Genomic DNA, 15568 nt, shown 5'->3' with positions numbered 1-15568 from the left:
TTTTTGAGCTACAATTTTATTAAACAAAAAAAATCATGAAAGGCCCTCAAAACAAAAAAAAAACATCGATCGTCATTGCATGTGTACACGATTTTTTTTTGCAAGGAACAAATAAAAAAAAACAATACAAAAAATGATTTTGGCAGAAAGAGGTGGTTTCAATATCTTTACGATTTCACTCTAAAACAATAATTTGTTCAAACTGGAGTAATGTAGGATTTGTATAGCGCACGTATCCACCTTGCTAGGTGCTCATGGCGCTTTTGTATATTACCCCGGCTAAGCTAATCTACCGATTATGGTGCGCACAGCTTTTTGAGGAATTACTTCCTGCCGGTACCCATTTACCCCACCTGGGTCGAGTGCAGCACAGTGTGGATAAATTTCTTGCTGAAGGAAACACGCCATGGCTAGGATTCGAACCCTCGACCCTCTGTTTAAAAGGCGAGAGTCACCAATAGACCACGACGCACCCACGCAAATGAGAAATTTTGTAGATTAATACTTCAAATTTGAGTATCTTTTAGTATATTTTAGTGTATGATATATTTAATGAAAAGCACTCTTTCCCTATAGACTTACGCATTCAGGTAGGTGCATGTTGGCCTATAACACAATAACATTGAAATGGATTTGACCGTATACATTGAGCTCAGTTGGCCAGATCAGGCACGGGTCGAAGGGGGGGGGGGGGAGGGGTGCGATCGCGATCGGACCTTAGCCTCTACCTCTTAAGTTTCATGTTTATTTTATTGATTCCATTTCCACACATAAAGGATTACAATAAAAGAAAATAAACACTTCGTACAAATGACCAAACAAAGATAACATTGATAAAAGAAAGTTTGTTTAAACAATAAACATGATAAACAATGTGGAGCTTTGTTGCCCAGTGGATTAGTCTTCTGACTTTGGAACAGAGGGTCGTGGGTACGAATCCCAGCCATGGCGTAATTTCCTTCAGCAAGAAATTCATCCACATTGTGCTGCACTCAACCCAGGTGAGGTGAATGGGTACCCGGTAGGAAGAAATTCATTGAATGCTTGAGCGCCTATAGGCAGCCCAGCCCTATAGCAGGGCCCGCTGGGAGAAAAGTTTTCAGAACTGAAGTGGCTTCCCTTGGTAAAGATACCTATATTATTATTAACAAAATTATTATTATTATTTTTTTTTTTTTTTTTGGGGGGGGGGGTTCTATCCGTAATGGGTAATTTTTTTCCCGGAAAGTGGGGAGCCCCTCTCTCTATCCCTGGACCACTGACCTATTTAAATTTGGGCCCTTATATACATATTTTGTCGAAAAATGAGGGAAAAAAATTCACCCTGACATCAATAGCTATTTGGTTTAATATAGCAGAAAAGGGAGAAAAACATAACGGTTTCACAAAATACACCAAATAAGACAAAGTAATTATAATTTTAATGTTTTTATTTATGACGTCACATACGAGCAGTTGTTTATGGACCCCATAAAGTGACATAGCGCGTTTCTTTATATTTTTTTTTAATCTGATCCTAACTTGTTCCCTCGACTCCCTCGACCATATGTACCTACATTACTCGTTTCCACATTGAAATAAATAAATAGATAGATATATAGATAGATAGATAAATATATATATAAATGAATAAATAAATAAATAAGTAAATTAATAGATGAATAAATGAATAAGCCAAAATGAATAAATAAATGAATAAATAAATAAAAACTATATCGAGAGAACGACTTATTAGTTATAGTATACCTACTTGGAACGGCTTAAGACGAGGGAACAAGTTGGTAACTATTGTGAACGAGTTAAGAAATTAAGAAAACACGTTATATCACCTTAGGGGCTCCGGTATTGCTCCATTATAATCGAAAAATGGACTGTGAATTATGTAGCAGACGACATTTTACCCACAGTGCATTTTCAATACAAAATACCATATCCATTTCCGGTTGCCAAATACAAACATCAACGCCTTTTCAGGCAAGAGGTAAATTAATATGGAATTATTATAGTTTTGAGTAATGTTTATATGTTGTTAATGATAATTAAATATCCATCATAAAATTTTTTTCTTTGAATTATACTTAGTACCTACCTTATACTTATAATTACATTGGATTTCATCTTAAGAGTTCGTCACTTTCATGAAAAGATATATTAACAGTCCCATACGTTAATATTTGTGTCGGACATGTCGGATCACACCGAAATGATAGACAAGTCGCAATTCAAAATTCCTCGGAATTCGACAAGCCAATAAAATTAAAAAGTCAAAATTTTGAAGATTTTTTTTTTTCTGATTGTTCCATGCTTCATAATTATTCTGAAAAAAAATGAGTGAAATTGATAACGGGGAAAGTGATAAAAAAGCAGTTTTTCTGCGAGTGTTTTTTTTTCGGTCAGTTCGAAAAGTCATTTAAACTTAAAGTCGTGTACAGCTGGTGGCTCACTCGATCGATCGGTTCAATCATACATGTACAGCTTCACAAGAAAGATCAAAAGCATCGCTTTCAATATGTAATTTGAAAGTTTAAAAGGGGGGCTTCTTGACAAACGTTAACAAACGGGATACAAATTCTAAAGGGTTATTTTTTGGTGATAATGGTACCAGGCAGGGGCGTTAGCGATAGATTGATACCTGATCTAGAGTATTTAGCCTAGCTATAATCGCGAAATTAAAGTCGTGCGTAAATGCAAAGTATAAATTTAGAACACAGTTTGTTTGCGAGGATAATTTCATTAAACATAACATGGACATGTTGAAGATTCTCTTTATCATTTGCAAGTGATCAGGATGTTTTCATGAGAAAACATTTTCAAAAGAAAGGGTTTAAAATCTTTAAATTTAAAGTATTGTTTGTTCGTGAATGTGAGTTACTTGATCTGCAGTATCATTAACAAAAGAAACAAAGTTTGTCATAAAAGCTTGGTGGGCTTCATTATTTCCCTCTCTCATTCTTTTACCTTCTTCTTTCGTCTTTCTTGTGTTTTATTTCTTCCTTTCTTCCTCTCTCCCCCTTTTCGTTCGCTCTTCTCATTTAAGTCATTGGTCTCCTCTCTCTAAATCTCTTCCCCTTTCTCTTTTGTTCCTCTCCTGTTTTTCGTTCTTCTCCCCTTTCGATCTTCTCTTTTTTTCTCTGCCAATGAGAAGGAATTAGCGAAAACAAGGGAGAATAAGAGAGAGATGGGAAGGAATTAGCAAAAACAAGAGAGAAGGGAGAGGGATGGGAAGGAATTAGCGAAAACAAGGGAGAAAGAGAGAGGGATGGGAAGGAATCAGCGAATAAAAACGAGAAAGAGCTAGAGGGATGGGAAGGAATTAGCAAAAATATGGAGGAAAGAAAGAGAGAATGTGATGGGAGGGGATTAGAAAATGGAAATGAGAGAGAGAGAGAGGGGTCGGGATTATACATGTTTGAGAGTGAAAACATGAGAAAAAATATTGTACAGCTTTTATTGTTTTTTTTTTGTTCTTTCTCTTAAATGTCCATTTTCTTACCCATGCACATCTGCATCGATCTTGGCAATGTCGCATAGCAGATGCGCATTTATATGGTAAAATGTCTTAAAAGAAATAAAAATCAATACATTTTGATGACAAATAGATCAGGATCAGCCAGGCTGATTGTATTTGATATAAATTTGTCTTTATTATTTCTTCCTTTTTTTCCCCCGTCGAAAAGCAAAATTTAGGAGTAATCAAGGAGGGTGCCCGGTGCATTGCACCCTTTCTCCATAGACACTGTAGTTAAGAGGCGGTTGTTTGCTCCGCTATTAAGAGCCCAATGGCCGTCATCTCTCTGTGTAGGAGGAGGACCAAAAAAAATCAGAAAATGTTGAAAAACTCCTCCAAAACAGCGAATTTATCAGTCTAGATGTGGTCAAGACTCGTCGAGGAGTAACTCTAATTTTGAACTAAGTGAATATGAATGAATCATAAGTTTGCATTTAGATCTAAATCTAGAATGTATTGATTCTTTTAATCTTTGCCCTACATGTAGTTAGGTCAAAGAGCAAAGATGCTGATCCACTCCGCTCTGTCCTAGCCAGGAGAGCCAGGAGGTTCCTAGAGATTAAAGTCATTCACTGATGCGCATAATCTCCACGGAGTCAGGGATTCCAATGCATTCACCTACACACACCATCGTCTTTCTCACGGTAGACTCTACCTAAGAAAAAATATCAAATCTTTAACTTTGTAGCCCTAACAAATGTAAATGGGCTAAAACTCTATCCCCCCCCCCCCTTAGGCACTAATTGTTCCTTTCTTAATTATGAATTTATGTTAAATTTTGAAAAAGGATTATAAGAAGAGAAGCATTTACTCACAGATGTTATTGTCGCCATCTTGTCTTCTTTGTTATTGCAGCCTAGCTACAAGACGCGTATAGAGGGCGCAGGCCTTAAATTTCATAATTTTTAGGGCAAGGCCAGTTTCGCCTTATGATACCTCATATTTTTCAGGGCACTAAGGCCAAAATCTTTTTCAGAAAAGGGCATCGATGGCCAATTTTCTTTAGCACCAGCCTTTACACAATAACTATTACTAGTAGAATTGCTCTTACTGAAAGGTCCACTCCCCCGGAAGAAAAGTTATGATGTATAGATTGTTTTGGTCAAGCGTCCAAGGTTGACCAACACCTGTTAGGCTGTAGAGACTTTCGGCCAGACCAATATAAAAGGATTTCACTTCTGAACCCAAGTCAGAATAGAGAATTGTTTTAGAGTTTGGTTCCCGCATGTAGATAGATTAGAGATCGAGTTTTAGAGCTCCAGTAGAGTTACATATTATATTACATCGGTTTGCAGAGTTTATTATCTTCATCTACAGAGTAGAGTCACCATCAGGCTTACTCATGTATTTGTCATCATCATCAAGTTATTATCATCTTTAATAAATGTATAATATATATAAACTTTACATCCTGCATTGATTTGTCTCATTTAAGTCTGGTTGAAAGCAAAAGTGCAATATCGACCCAACGCTAACATTACACAAACTTAACGATATGTATTTTTGTTCGTAATGACATTGCGATGTGTGGCAGGCAGCTGAGCTTGAATGCCAATGTTTTTGTTTTTTTTCTTTTGCTTATGATTTCATATTTGTTTGAATCGGAACAGCTTCTTATTAGTTGTAGAGGTTTTACCTAGTATTTTACTGTCAATATTCTAAACAAACTTTTGTTTAGATTATGCAAACTTAAACACAAACTCAGCAATTTGATTTTTTATATTTTACATTCATTTAAAACAGAGAACCTTGTTTAGTTATAGAGATTTTATCGAGTATTTTACTGACTTTATATCTAAACCAACTTTTGTGTAGATTATGTGAACGTGTGTAAGAAATTGTGGGAAAATACTTATTTGGTTGGTTTTGAATAACATTAGTTTTGAATTTGACCATCTTTTGTCATCATCAGAAGCTTACTTGTACACTCTTAATCAAGGTTATGATTTTGAATTTACAAGGTAATTTTAAAAGTGTAATAAGTCACATGAAACTTGTATGGATGGTTATCGAGTATCAATAATAGAGATGACTGTAATATCAGGTCACTAGGCCTTGTGTCACCTTAAAAACTTTAACTAAATCTAAAAGTCTACTAAATTTGAATTGAGTACTTATCAGATTCAGTACCGGTACTTTGAAAAATAATGTATTTCACTATTTGTTTCCATATTCCATGAAACTGTGTATCAAGTATCTGTCATTTACATTACAAGAAAACTTTTAGTTCATTGGATTAATATAAACACCTGTAAATATGTTTCCAGGGGAAGAAAACTTGGATAAATTATTATTTTTTTTTCCTTATTTTAAAAGTATAGTCATAGCCATTCCTTTGATTAGGCCTACATGTATGTCTCTCATCTTTTCAACTATTTTTTTTGGAGTGCACATAAATGCATTCTGTCATGTTCGATGTCGCCTTTTTTTCATGTGCCATGAATCCACTCATTCTGTAGTCTCATTCATAGACCCCTTTTTATCACTGATGTAGCTATTTTGTATTACAATTCAATACACATTTAGCTTAGCTGTGGTACATCCCAGTTAACACAACAAGTGGAAAAATGACTTTTTAAAATTGGGGAAATTTGCCAATTACGATACAGAAGCCAAAAAAGATATTGCTTATGTCAAGTATTGCATTGATTTTTTAATAGCTTATTGTGCAGTCTCCCTGATTCAGTTTATAAACTTCAAAGGATCTGAAACTCGGTAGCGAGACTAATGATAAGAGTAAAGCACAGCAAAGCATAGCAAACACCTAACATCCATACTACAAACAATTCCACTGGCTTCTTGTAAAATCTTGTATTGAATACAAGATATTACTCCCATATTCACCATCTTTTCTTTCTTTTCTTCTTTCTGAAGTAAACAGAGATCAGTGCAGCTATATCTATATAAGCAATGTTATAAGAATTTCAATCACTTTCAGCATTGTATTCACTGAATTTTAAACTTTATATCTTGCAGGTGATCCAAAGATGATGTCACAGAAACACCCCTATTTTCAGGTACCAAGGAATTTACTCACGTGTGCCAAAACTCAAATATAACTGCAGAAATCGTCTTGGATTTCAGGAGATAAAAAGCTTTGGCTCTATTTCACGGTTGCCCCGATACCCGATGGTGCTCCGCCACCAATCATCTGCTGCCATGTCGTCGTTGCGCCCTGTCCTGAAGCTGAAGGTGGACGAACTCTTCTTGAGATGGTTGAGTGAGTCGGACACCCAGAAGGCCCTGCGGGAGGACCTTAAGATGGTGGTCAGAGGTGACCCCATCTTGTCCTCGCCAATGTCCACCGGGTTTCCGTTCAAGAACCACGGGGGCAGCCCCGCCTCGCCTCTCCTGAGGAGCTCTTCGCCGACCTCGACGCCGCCCTGTTCCCCGCCCCCGACGCTCTCCGTTAGCCCCAGGAGCCCTAGGAAAAGAAGCAGCAGTTCAAGACTTTCCAGGTCGCTCTCATCGTCATCAGCTTCTCAGGTGAGTGCAGTCCTGGCTTGGTTTAGCTCTCAAGGTTTTCAACTATACACTGTATACCATAAACAAGAAAATTGCCAGATTCACATCACACAAACTTGTACATGTATGTCAATGGTTCTCTCTGTGTTATGATTAAACAGCGCCATCAGTGTTCCAATGCTGTACCCTCCATGGCCTGGATACAGTAGGTGACCAAGGGCGATGGCATTTTGATTGGTTGTGTGTCGCAGTGTGTATCGATATCAAGTGTCAAAATTACTGTCTAATTGACGTTTCGACATGACTCTCTTTCATCCAGTATGTGCACACACAGAGAAGCCTTTATAGCGAAACATAGTTTCTCAAGAATGGCGATTAGTCTAACTTTATTTTCATATTCAGTCACTGGAGTGATATTTCTAAATGAACTATAAAAATTTGTATTCCAAAGCCATTTTTTTTTGGGGGGGGGAGGGGTGGGATGTTCATTTTTTACATTCAAGATTTCCTTTTTGAATTAAACAATAATTTCGACAGAATGTTGTTTAGAAAAAAGTTCACAAATTCTGTTGTCATTATCTTGTTTTTATAGCTGTATAAACTAATTTAGGATTATGTCATGTAAAGTTTTTTTTTCAATAGCTTTTATTTTTCAAATCGGCAACATTGATATAAATCATTTTACCTTTTATGGTGGTAATTGAAAGTGTATCCAAAATATACATGTATGTAGTATAGATTGATAAAGAAGGTCTTTATCAGTATAAAAAGAAATTTGCCAATTTGGATTGGGAGCAGTGATTTTTTAGAATTTTCCAATGCCAATTTTAGGATTTAAAGATTTTTTCCCCCTTTAAACATATTTAACGTTTGAATTGAAAGGGAAATACAAGTGGGCATTTTTTCTTTATTCAGATGAACAGTATGTTGCATGATAGCATCCTGTATTTTTCATTTTCATTTCATTTGTTTTCAAATTTCTCATTGACAATTTACTCACATAAAAAACAGCAACAATAATGTATTTTAACCATTTAATTATAGACAAATGAGAAGTATACAAGTAACAAAATGTGAGTAATCACTCAAGTTATATAAAAAAAAGTTGATTTAAATCAAAGAAATATGATGGGACCTACTTTATAAAAAGCAAGCTTGTAAAAATGCAGGCCCCAGTGAGATAAGTTGTGAGTAATGTTTTCATGATGTGTCATACAGGACATTTTTACATTTTATATCTTTTTGACATGAAAAGAAAATAATATTTTCTTGATTTGATAGTGGTCCTCAAGTACATGTAGTAACACAAAGAAATAAGACCCAATCTGAGTTAACTTGATTCAAATATGTATATCCTTTAGTTTTACAATTGAAATGAAAAACAGTACCATGTCGCCAGAGACACAAAAATAAAAGAAAAACAAAGCATGGAACCGCCTATTTGGTTTTTTTTACCGCACTAGTATAAGATCACTTTGTTCTTCATTGGTTGGTGTTGCACAGAGCACCGAGAGATAAGTTCACGTCCTTCTCATACATGAGCAGGCAGAACTTGCGGACAATCAAATCTAATAGCATTTCATTAACCTCCCAATCATACCATATCGCATGTACATGTGTTGGCCAACATAATGTAGATCATTTGAAATGAAATATGAACGTGATACCTTTCACTGTCAACGAACCAGGTCATAGAAATGTCATATGAAAGGTCATTCCTCTCGTCAATCATCACCGTACACCACGGGCCTGTAGAGTTGCATGAGGATTTTATAAGTAGGGCCTATAAGAGATCTACAATCGCAATAGATCACACTGATCTACTCATTATTGTTTCAGTGAATAGGCCTACATGTAGATACATATCTTGTGGTGGTTTGTTCTGAAATAAAAGTTTACTCATTTCTCATATAGACAATCTAACATTAAACATATATGCTAGACTGTGCACATGTATGTACGAGAGCAAAAATAAAACCCCTATTACTGCACTAATAATACGAACGAAGGCTCAACATTTGCATACACGTGATACATACAAATTATGAAATGTATTCATGATTGTTGATAAAGAGAGTGAAAATTTGTTGTATTGCTGACCTGCAAACTGTTACCAGTAAACAGGATAGATACAATGATACATGAGCAGATGACAAAAATCATAATTCAAACTTCCATAAAACTTTCCGCCTTTTTTTTTTTCTTGTTTTTTTATTATTAATATATTTTTGCTTTTTCTAATGATATGATTACTTGTAAATAGTTTCATTATGTTTGATATGTTATTTTTGTTTATATTTGGTATGTGTTGACCCAATTTAACATATACTGTAAATACAAAAAGAAAGGACCCATTTTGTGTGCGAGAGATGGGGAGAGAAGAAAAGAGAGAGCTCGGGAGAAAGAGTGTAGGAGGGCTTGACTAAACAAAACTAGGGATGAGTCATCTTAAAAAAAAAAAGACTTACACAAATGTTTGAAATTATAGAACATTCTCAGACTTATGTCGCTGTCAATTTGATGTAAAAAAATAATTTGAACCCAAACCAAAGGAACATTGTATTTCAAGCTTCATTTATAAACAATGAGAACAACAGCTCAGCAAACAAAAGGATAATCATTTGAGAAAATACTGTAAATCTATAAAATATTTTTTTCCTTTTGATTTTCAATTATTTGTTAGAACTTGTATAAAACTTGTGAAAGGACAAATCCAACCCAACAAAATGTTGATGTGAATAAGAAGAGCCAATCAGACTAGCGCAATGCTGAAAAACTTAATCAAAATCTGTTGTCAATAAGAAAGTTACGACTTTTTAAAGTTTTGCTTAATTTCACAAACAGTGAAATGATATGCAGCTGACAAAAGTAGTGAGTGTGTGACATCATCAGCTTCCTAATAGTACTAACCAGGAGGTGGATATTTCTGTTTTGTGATGAGCGAAAGTAAGAAATATAACTTTATTATTTTACCAAATCTGATTTTGATGATATTCTCATTGTAACACCTGGGCCCCATCTTACAAAGAAATTGCGGGTGATCTGATCAACCACAACTATGGAAAGCCAGCAACGTCATCATCTAAAATGCATATTTATAATACTTTCTATACATGTATGTATAGGCTATTCATACATTCATCATTTTCTTGAAATTCAGTGTGCTTCTCTTTATTTGCAAAGGACATTGTGCAAATTTTCAGGAGAAAAAAATTACATTGATGGATTCCCATATACTTGTAGTTGAGATTGATTGGATAAATCGCAACTCTTTGTAAGACGCGACCCTGTTTTACTGTTCTTCTATTTGTGCAAATCAACTTGTTACTTGGGTGAACTTGGGTATTTGGGGCATCTAAAAAGGCATCATTTGAAGTGGACCTTTTACTAATAACTTTACAAAAGTACTTGAACTCTCACAATTCTTTTCACCAGCATTTTTATAAATATCTTCTTTGACAAGCATAATTTGTCAACATTCCAATACAAAGTTCATTTACCTTTATGGTAGTTTGGACAAGTAAAGTCAAAAGTCAAAACTAAATTGAAATGGGTTGTCCCCTATTATATTTATCACTAGTTCACAATAACCATTCTTTTTTTACAAAACTATAATTCATGATTTGAAGCAGCTTGGAGTCTATCAAATAACCTTCTTCCTTACTTTCAGTACTCACATGCAAAGATCAAGAGAAAGAATAGTGCTAGAAATAGACAGGTCAGCAACCTCCTTTGCATGAGTGGCAGTCATAGGGCCTTTTCAGATGTGAATCTTGAATCATCATTGTAATGATGATTGCTATTGTTATTGTGACTGATTAGCGCTCATGATTCTAATCATGTTCTAGTTCGGTTTCACACATGCTAAATATTCGTCATTAGCCATATTTTTCACTGGAATCATCATTCAAATTACAAATTTTTTTACCGTGTGAATGGGAGGATAGAATGATCAAGGAGATATATGTCTCCTTAGAATGATTGGAAGAAATAATTTAACTGTGGTTATAAGAATTAATTTTTGTTCTGGTTAAATATCAATCTCACAAGACTACCAAATTGGGAAACTTGTTTTTGCTAAGAATTTTGAGTTAGAATTTCAATTTCATTTATTCACCTTATAAAAATATTTAAAATACAATACAAAATAACATATATATATAAATGAATGTGTGCTCAACAAATAAATACCATAAGAAATCAAGGTATTGTAAGAGGCGACCAAAAAGATTAAGATCTTGTAGGCAGGTGCCCCTTGACAAAATATGAAAAATTTGAATTTTTCATACTTTTCACAAGTATAAAGTATATGTGAATAATTAATATGTAGGTGTTCAAGACTCCAAGTAGTTAACCTTTTGCACGAGAATTTACATTGTGAAATATCACACCAGTACTTTCCCTTTAATTTTAAAGCACATATGGGTTTTCCAACCACAATCCAATTGTCAAAACTCTTATGCTGGATTCCTGATAACAGATCAGATGGTGATGCATAAACGTAATTTATAATTTATAGCCAGCAACTAATGTGTTTGACAATTTTTTATTGTTTATTTGATAAGAATGAATGAATTTACTGCTAGCCACCGTATGGATGAATCTGTTGACTCACGTTCATTTTTATTATTCTTTGTTTAACGAGACCACCAGACTGTGCTGAGCAGTAATTTGGTGCGAGAAAGGAATCCTTACTTTTTTATACAATTGAGAAGTTTCACATCCATCTGCTCACAGGAAATACCTGATATTTCCTGATTGGAAAATATACCCAAATCAGAAAATATCAGGTATTTTCGCCTGTGTGAAAGAGAAGTAATTTAGCTTGTATATAAAGTACCCTCAAATCAATGGTAGGCCATATTTCCAAAATTACCAGAAATTTCTGAAAGGTCGCTGGGATATTTGCAGTGTAATTAAAAGCAATATATGAGAACGTGATGTGAAAGACGAAAGATGCTCATCCTGTATTGTATGGGGATGTGCAAGAGTTCTGTTTCTGGCTCATAATCACACACACTTTCTCTGTGTCAGGCAGTTGTGCATTCATATATTTCATGGAGTATTTTTAGGTCAGAATAATCGAAAGTGATTTATGGGTATTTTTGTGATTGGATTGGTGTAAAAACACCTTTTTTGATATTGTTAAAAAAATATAATTTGCCAAATTAATGTTGTTTGGGAATTCTCAGCAATAGTACATTGTGTAGAGATGTTATTTTGTTACATTTAAGAATGAAACTTGGAGTTTGATAAAATAAAGTAAACAAATTTTTTGGCCAACCCTGATCCCTCTTTCATTCTGAAGACTTGTAACTTCTGCGTCCCTAATTTAGATTTTCCAGTAACTTTTCTCCCATTGAAGATAAAGTTATCATTTTAGAAAATTTGTCTTTAATATATCTTTTGAATAATCTATTGACAATTAGCAGCTTGAGCATTCTGCACAGTGGACATTTGTGCACTTGATAAAATGTTTTAAACCCATTAATTTATTTATCTATGATTTATTTATTTATTTACATGTATTTATTTGCTTATTTATTGATTGTTCATTAATAATGCATGTTTGATTTAATATTCAACTATCAAGTAATGGTGAAATTAAAATAACTAAACTTCACTTTATTAGTTATTTGAAATCTCGGACTGTTCTATGATATACACTGTACATATAGAGGAAGGGTATACATGTACATGTAGGCCTACATCACATGGAGAGTGTGAACACGGCAAAATAACAAAAGGAAAGATGTAGAAGATCAAAGAAAATTCAATTCAAAAGGAGATTACATTTTTAATAAATAAGAAGTGCTGCACATTGATTAAGAGGAGTCAAGAGGAAGGGTTTGTGACATACAAATCAAAGAAATGAGAACAAAGATCAAAACAAAAGAGAAAGAGGTTGAGGCTAGTTTCTTTAGAAGCATTACATTCAAAACTGGAGATTTTATCTGATTTATTGCAAATGAAACACTTTTCATGTAAAGTGAAACCGATGCATGAATGAATGTCAATCTCACTGCTAGATGGATTAAAAGGAGACTAAAAGGGGTACCCAGCAGAGGCGACCGCTGCGCCCCTAACCAGCTAGTACCACATTCCAGTCCCGTCTCCTTTTATGGTGTTTAGAGACAGCAGGGACCCGCTAGTCTTGCTCCCCAGCCCCTTTACGAGTTTGCGATTTTGAGGGGGGGAGGGATATTGGTGATAATTGTTGTTGCTATCCACTGTTTCCATATTGTGAGTGTGTGGCATATCTTTGAATTAATTCATGTGGGCAAATAACTTAATATGGGATTGAAAACATGATAAAAAATTTTAATGGGTCTTCTGCTCCTACTTGTAGTTATTGGTTTGCGATTGTGTGATGGAAATTTGGGAAAGAAGTTGGTGTCGTCCACTGTTTTTGTATTGTTGGTGCATTGCAAATCTTTGCATTCACTTTTGTTGTCAAATAATTTATTACATTGTGATAGGATTGAAAATATGTTTCAAACAGAAATTTACACTTGGGAGCAAAATAGCTAAATAGCTGGAATAATGTGAAGAACTTGTCGGAGAGTCTGGAGCGATAATTATTGTGAACACTTGATTCTAGAGGTTGTTTATGTAATACATGTACATCTGTGATGTACAAATGTCACGTATGAAAAACTACATACATGTATATTAGAAAATAATGTTGTTATCTTTTCCTAAGTATTAAAGCAGTGTTAAGAAATAATATTTGCATTAAAAATATATGAATGACAGATTAAAAAAAAGCTATTTGCTACACAGCCTAGGTTTGTTTACAAACACTTCAGATTGGCCATTCACTCTATCCAAGCCTTAAATACAAGGTTGATACATGTACATGTATTTACCACTCATCAAATAATTGTGGTTTTAATATTATAGTGTCATTCACCTTTGTAACATTTTATTGTGAACAATATAATTTATTGAAGCCTTGTTATTGTCCAATGGGGAACAATGCAAACTTATTTGAATAGCAATTGAAAGTTATTGTGAATGGTAATGGAAAAGCTATTTGATGTTTATAAATACTTTTTGGGTTTTTCCTAAGTTGCATTGTTCAGATCAACAAAGATATGCCAAGAAAATTGTTGAGGCAAATAGTTTTCATTCAAAATGCAGAATATTTTGTTAACATTATTAAAACTTGATAATATCAGATTGTGAAAGAAGGTACTGTACATTAAATTCCTTCTTGATATTAAAGACATCATACAGAAAAAAAGCACCGGGCACATTTATGGGTATACACTATAAATTCCAATGATTTATAAATCCAGATCGGCTGTGAATAGTGACCAGCCGAATTTTGAATTTATTTTAAATCTGAAGGATTAACTTTAAAATCTCAAAAGATTTCAATTTAAATCATATTTAAATCAACAAGGTTTAAAATTTAAATCTAAATCTAATTTTTCGGCTGGTCACTATTCACAGCCGATCTAGATATATTTTAAATCCTTGGAATTTAGAGTGTAATTTTGCCTTTGCCAACCCTCTCAATCTTTTTCTTTTTTTAAAATGGCCCCTTCAAACACTAGAAAGCAATTTACAGTATAGGCGTACTACATTATACAAATATTGTGCTGTGAATGGTTTGTCCCAGTGATAATTAAATGTAGGTCTTCTCTGTAGAAATTTTATCACAGTTATTCCATTCTTTTTATATAATCTGGCTCTGAGTCAAATCTCAAATGTCAGTGCTGTAATTAATTTTGGTTCAGATTTAGGAAATAAAGCAGAATCCAAAAAATGATATTGCTGCGAATAGAACAGATTAAAGCCTGTCTAAATCTGTGGTAGAGAAACTAGAGATTCAATTTAATGTGAATTATACTGGTGTACATGTATCATTCTAGCTTTCCAACCTTAGAAAAGTACAGTGACCAAGTGTTGTATCCTATTTCATCCAGCAGCAACTTTAAGAATTTGATTTCTCAGGTGAACAGATTTACAGTGTAGCACCCATTCTTTCTTGGTATTATCCTTATTTCCTTCTTTATATAATTATAAAGGAACTTCTACCACCAACTAGATGCAATAATTATATCCTGAAATGCTTGTCCTGGGCATTCCTTTCTCGAGAACTTGCTTTATTAGCCCCCCAAAAATCACTATATTGTCATAATATTTCAAGATATATGAACATGTAATTATTGCCAATTTGAAAGATTGTTTAATGATTGATGATTGATTTTCCCCAAAAAGAAATTAATCAAGAAAGAGTTTGTAATGGCCGCATGCTCTGAATCAGTCAATCAATGCAATTTTATAGTGCAAAGTGATTGATAAAAGGAACGCACACCTAATGAGCACAAATAGTTTTAAAATTCATTGTGGTTAAGTCTGTGGTTTTGAAAAATATGAAAATGACATATCCAGATTGTTCTGATATTGATAGCTTGCACAGGCGCATTTTGAAGCCTGGGGTTACGTTCTTCAGCAAAAGGCAGGGGCAAAAAGGAAAGGAGGGTCTTTAAACTTTCAGCTTTAAGATAAAACATAACAATGCCTGGTTTGGTACACCTCTAAATCGTTTAAGTGTTTTTTTTTATAATTACCTTTTTAATTTTA

Source organism: Lytechinus pictus, chromosome 16 (genome assembly GCF_037042905.1).
Source record: "Lytechinus pictus isolate F3 Inbred chromosome 16, Lp3.0, whole genome shotgun sequence".
NCBI lineage: Eukaryota > Metazoa > Echinodermata > Echinoidea > Temnopleuroida > Toxopneustidae > Lytechinus > Lytechinus pictus.
This window is presented reverse-complemented; position numbering follows the sequence as displayed.